This window comes from Lissotriton vulgaris, chromosome 4_1 (genome assembly GCF_964263255.1).
Source record: "Lissotriton vulgaris chromosome 4_1, aLisVul1.2, whole genome shotgun sequence".
In the NCBI taxonomy this organism is placed as follows: domain Eukaryota; kingdom Metazoa; phylum Chordata; class Amphibia; order Caudata; family Salamandridae; genus Lissotriton; species Lissotriton vulgaris.
The window spans coordinates 412,026,631-412,032,630 of record NC_141691.1 but is presented as its reverse complement, the minus strand read 5'-3'; the positions used below and the strand labels follow the sequence as shown (position 1 = coordinate 412,032,630).

General features: G+C 42.1%; 1 pseudogene; it reads right to left on the bottom strand.

Annotated features, from left to right (window-relative positions):
* Nucleotides 1-698: 698 nt before the first annotated feature.
* On the bottom strand, nucleotides 699-3,387 carry LOC147718815 (uncharacterized; annotated as a pseudogene).
* Nucleotides 3,388-6,000: the final 2,613 nt, after the last annotated feature.

The following is a 6,000-nucleotide window of genomic DNA, read 5'->3' as shown; positions in this document are numbered from 1 at the left end:
TTACAAGGAATGCTCTCAATTTCTTTTAAAACACCTTGTTGAATGAATTTTTCAATCATAGGAATAACACCCTCAATTGTTTCAGCTTTCATTTTGTACTGAGGAATGTTTGGAAATTCTATTCCCTGCTTCACTGTTATTTTAACTGGATCTACATGTTTCATCAGACCCATTGTATTTCCTGTTAAATTCCAAATTTCAGCTTTTACTGTTTGTTTTAATTCCTCAGGTAAATTTTCTTTATCAAATACAGGAAATAATTTTGCTTTTTCTGCTTCAACCATTGACATTGTTAATTTGTACAGACCATCTTCTTCCATTGTTTGTAATTCAATACCTCCTGGTGAACAATATATTATGTAATTCATTTTGCACAAAAGATCTCTCCCTAATAAGTTTACAGGACTGCTGTTACAAACTACAAACCTGTGTTTGTCTTTAAAATTGCCAATTTCAACTTTCACAGGATCAGTCAAATCTGTTTTAATTTGCTGATTACTTACACCAACTACTTGGATTGTTTCCCCAGAGAGAGGCAGGTTTTCAATTTCCACTGATCTAACAGTATAACGGGTAGCACCAGTGTCCACAAGAAAAGTGATTTCTTTATCATTCACTTTACCATTTACATATGGACCTGACTGGTCAACCTCAAGAGTGGCTCCAACTACACACTCTTCCTCCTCCCTCGGGCACCGTCAGAAACTGTCATCAGAATCACTCCCTTTGTTTCCTGTTATTAAAAATTGTCCTGATGGATTTTGCACATCTGATCTTTGAGCTCTATTTACCTGATCACTTCCGCTGAATCCTGTATTTGTGTTATATCTTTGGCTAGCCCCACAATTTGGAAGAGGAGGCTGTGGAATATGATTCTGCTGATGTACTAACTGTCGCTGTAGCTGTTGCTGTAGATTCAACTCATTAAGTTGTTGCTGTAGCTGTTGCTGCAGATCTACATCATGCTGCATCTGTGGGTTTAATGATGCTTTTTTAAAATTTCTGGGTGGGTTATTACACTCGCGTTTCCAGTGTCCAATCTCGCCGCAATTAAAACATGCTAATTTTTGCTTTAGCTCTCCAATGCTAACATTAAATTTTGGCTTATTAAAATTATTTTAAAATTTTCCCTGACTCTGACTCTGACTCTGGTTCTGATTCTGAACAAAATTTACATTTTTATTCTCCAGGCTTGCAATCTGATGTTCAGCTACCTTTACTTGTGCCCACGTGGCTTTTTCCTTTAATTTCTTTTGCCTTCATTCTAATTCATCACTACAGTATTTTGCCTTTCTCAAAATGTCATCAATTGAAAGTGATTGCCAACCGACAATATTAGTCCTGATCATTTCTCCAATTTCTGGTTTAAGACCATAAACAAATCTGTAAATAAAATGGCTCATATCTTTTTCATCCAATTTTTCATAGCCACTGTACTGCTTGAATACCAGTAATAACCTTTCATAGAATGCATGGACTGACTCCTTCAGCTCTTGATTTGTTCTGTCTATTTTTACCTAACCAACTTCCTTCGGGGCAATTTTCTTTTTTAACCAGTAGATCACTGTCATACAAATCCATGACCTCTAGTGCAGGAGGACCTGTTTCTTTAATTCGCTCAGGCTCTACTTTTGGCCAACTTACAGCAATTTTACATTCTGCCCAAAGATCTGATGGAACAACAATGTCAAAGAATCCATCTAGATCAATCCACAGAACCTTTGAAACTTTAATAAATCTGTCTACCTGTCTGTACCATTCCACAGGCTTTTCTCTTAACCGCGGAAAGTCGTTTGTGAAAAGTAAAATATCCTGTCTTGACCATGGGACATGAACATATCCACCACCTGCAATTTCTCTCATTGGAAACTGTTTTGACATTCTATCCAGACTTTCTTCTTCCTTCTTTTTAGTCCATTTAACTCTCCATTTACTTAATTCACCTAACTTTTTAATGTACACAATCAATTCTTTTATATGCATTCTTCTTCCCATTGTATTAAAGTTCCCAATGTCTTTCTCAGTAAAGTTTAGTCTGTAATGCTTTCCTAAATTTTTCTGTCTGCTCAAATCAATTTCTAATTCTGCAGCCAATTCTTCCAATTGATCATATTTATTTTTAGTTTTCCACTGAATACTTTTACAGATGAATAGAAGTTCATCATCCCGATAATGCTTTAAGCAGTCAGGACCAATTGTGCCAATTATGAACTCCTCTAAATCTGCTTTTAATTTTGCAACATCAAATTTTGAACACGACTCTCTTCTTTCTGAAGTCTCAGCATCTGACTCTGCACCCATTGGTGTTCCATTAAAAGAACCTTCATTAAAAGTCAAATCAGGTATTTTTGTTTTCTCACGATGAATTCCATTTAAATCTGAATAAAACTTTTCAGCTACTTTTTGAATTTCTGTATTTAATGGAATTATTAAACCTGTCTGTTCATTTTCCCCTTGATCGAAAACAGGCTGAACAGGACCAATCGTTACTGGAACTGTCACTGCTTCCATGCTTTTTGTTAACTGGTGAATTAATTTTTCTTTTGATCGTACATATTCTGAAGTATTTACACTTTCCTCACTTCTGATAGCTTCCGTTGGATTTCTAAAAGTTTCAGGAAAATTTCTGCTCTCATCATAAATACTAGAATTAGTTCTTGTTCCCTGCCTTTCAGGAGTTTCAAAAGAATCAGAATTATTTGGGTACAATTTAAATGATTCATTTAATGGAGGTGCACTTGGTGTGGTTCCTGAAGAAACCATCGGAGTGGACCATGAACAAGCTGGTTTTAGTGTGGACTGCTTTTTATTCGAAGTATAAATTTCTTATAAAACTGCATCTTCCGATTCACTTTCTTCAACTAAGTTATTTTTCTTTTGAGTATTTTTCTCTCCTGGATTCCCTGAAACCATTTCTCTTATTACATAGAGACCATCGCACATGCTTGCTCGTCTCCACATACGCATTCTATCTTCATGCGTTTCTCATCTATAACTTGGTGTTTTAGGAGGTCTTTTCATCCCGTTCGCTTCCCTTTGAAGTTGAAACATTTCATCCTCCTATTCAGCTAAAGCTTCAAATTGAGTTGGTCTAGGCTTTGGTACAAGAGCTAACATTTTTTCTCTCACATTTCTTAAAATTCTCATATTAAATGAACCATCATCTGGCCAGGCCAAAACACTGTTGTCCTTAGTGTAATGTTTCCAAACATCAAACCATAAGCAAGTATGATAACCATATTCACCTTCCATATACGCTGCAGGTGTCTTGTATTTATGAAGTAATTTACCACCTCGCGTTTCAATTTTCTTATCGGGTGAAATAAAATTTTTAAACCTTTGAAATAATGTAAGCTTTTTCTCATTTTTCCTGTAAAAATAAGTCATTTTTAAATCAAATCCACTTAATTGGAAATGATCGTATAATTTCCTGATTGTTCCGCAGCTCTAGCCAATCAGTGCGCGAAACACACCAGCAAGCCAATCAGGTTTGAGCTACGTCACCACTTTGCTCAACCAATAGAAATAGTGCTTTCTCAAAGAGCCAATCAGTATACAGTTTGTCTAAGTCACGAGAGCCAATCAGAGCACAGCCTGTGACGTATGTTATCCAATCACTGCGCGGACCGTGTGACGTACACAGTCGCTGCAGTTTCTCAAGTTTCACTCCCAGCGCTCACCCCTCCTTCACAAAATTTTTCAGAGCGCCATTTTAAGAACGCCTTTTAAATGAAATTTAATTATTAACAACAAAAAGAACAAATCATTTGTCTGTTTCTCTAATAAAGTGACAGAATTTTCAGTCATTCAAGAATTCTTCTTCGGAGGAGGAGCCTAGCGACGAACGAAGATGGCCGCATAAGCTCTCGGCTCCGTCGACCTCCTCCTGCCGCTTGTATATCCTGCTACAAATCCTGCTTTTTCGCCTCGCCCCCATGTGGGTGACCCGTTGCTGATACTGGCGGTGTGGTCCCGGGAAAATAACGACCCGGATAGCCGGAGTTACATCGAGTGGAAGTTCTTGGCCTAACGCTGACCGATAGCCGGGACCTCGGGTACTGACCCTGCCGGGTTGCAGCGCAACAACGGCGGCCGGGGGATCCAGACACGACCCGGTTGATAGAAGTGGAGAGCAACCTGCCCTTGTACTGGTGGCGAACCCGCGGTTCTACACGCATTGCGGAGGTGTAATGATCCTGTGAGTGGCTGAGTGGCCGGGGGTCCCCTTCTTGGTGTTCCCTTCCCGCCGGGGTGGGGCCCCCGTCCGAGAGGCCCTATCACTGCTGGACTGTGTGCCTCTTGCCCCCGCCTGCCTTCCTCGCACTTCGGTCCCTGGGGGAATCGGGTGACCCGAAGGTGCACTGATGTCTGGAGTCGATCAGTTCGCAGCAGTGCGGGGTGAAGGAGAGCCATCATTGCGAACCGTGATGGCCGCCATTCAGGGTCTGTGTTCCTACATGGTTGCTTTTTCACATAAGCCGATCGCGGATGCCACCGAAACTGCCCGATCGTACAATGACTCTGATCTGTCTGGTCCCCCTAAGCGAGCTGTTTCCCCGACTTTGATCCCAGATTCTACGACTCGAGGATCATCTAGTGTCAAAACATGGACAGCACTGTCTGTACCGCAGTGTGCGGCTGAATCCGCCGCCATGGTATACCGCCCGCCTAAGTTGAAGAGTCCGCCTGGGGTCATGTTCCCGAGCTCGTCCCCCAATGACTTCTTTGAAACTGAGACCCGACGGAAACAGCGACCATCTATCGATCGTGTGAGCTGTGCAGTGCGGTGGAGTATGGGACGGTCGGGATCTGGTCGTACCACGGCGAGTGTCATGGCGTATGAGGATTGTGGTGGACTGTGGATACCCGTTGGACGCGCCGCACGGATTTGTGGACTAGCTGGACTTTTGCTTTATCCTGTGAATAGGCGGATGCGGTGTGCGGAACTCATGGTGAACAATCGTAGAGGTCAAGGGTGAGACTGGTGTTCGACTCGGATGCTAGGGGTTTGTGAGAGACCCGGGACCCGCCATTTTCTTGTACTGGGGGCGGGGCGGTAGGACGTCTTTCCTGGGTTCTATCGTATCTATTTTGCTTTGTTGTTTATTGTTTAATGACCAGGACTGTACGTCGCAGGAGGGGGGCAGTGTGACCGGGAATGTGTGCTTCTCCTCTTCCCTTCATTTTTCTTTTCTTCTTTCTCTGTGTTTCCTCCCTTTATATATCTCTTTTCTACTATATTTCGGGTTTTTGGTCGCTGGGCGATAGGCACGCTGCTAGGGGGGTAGGCCGTAGCCATCTGCAGGGGTGCAGGGTGGGGGCTAGGGGGTGGGGTATTTTTGTTTTTCCGTTCCTTGTTTCTATGGCCTCTTTCTCTTTTTAATTTGACTGGACTTTTCTTTCTCCTCTCTCCCTGGGTAGGGGGTCAGTGTATCGGGTTACTGTTTGGACTTTGGGGCGGGGCTGGGACTGTGGCCGCCCAGCTGCTCCTGTCATTGGAATCAGCGGGTGGGGTGTTAGTCGAGAGTCTTCGAAAATGTATGTTTGCTTAAACTGTTCGCTTCAAAAAGTGGGTGTCTCTGCAGTTGGACTTGCTTCCCTGCCCACCCGGTGATTGTATCTACTTTAGATCCTGTAGCCGGCCCCCTCCTGTTTACTTTTCTCTCTCTTCTTTTCGTTAATATATGGAACAGTATTAAGTATTTACCGTGAATATCCTGTTTTACTTTAACAGAAAATTGACCTCTCTTATCCTGAGCAGCTCTCCTGGATGTGCCAAAACAGTTCGATGCTCTAATTTTGCTGCCATGCCTCCGGGATGTTTGGCTGAATAGCTGTGTGCACCCTTTTCTAAATAAAGGTCTTCCAAAAATAAAAAAAAATACAATAAAAAAGAATTCTTTTTCGTGGAATAGACGACGCTACTCTCACAGAATATACATTCGCCAATAAAGCAAAATTTACTCTACCCTTCAAACAGGTAAAAACAAATGCGTTTCC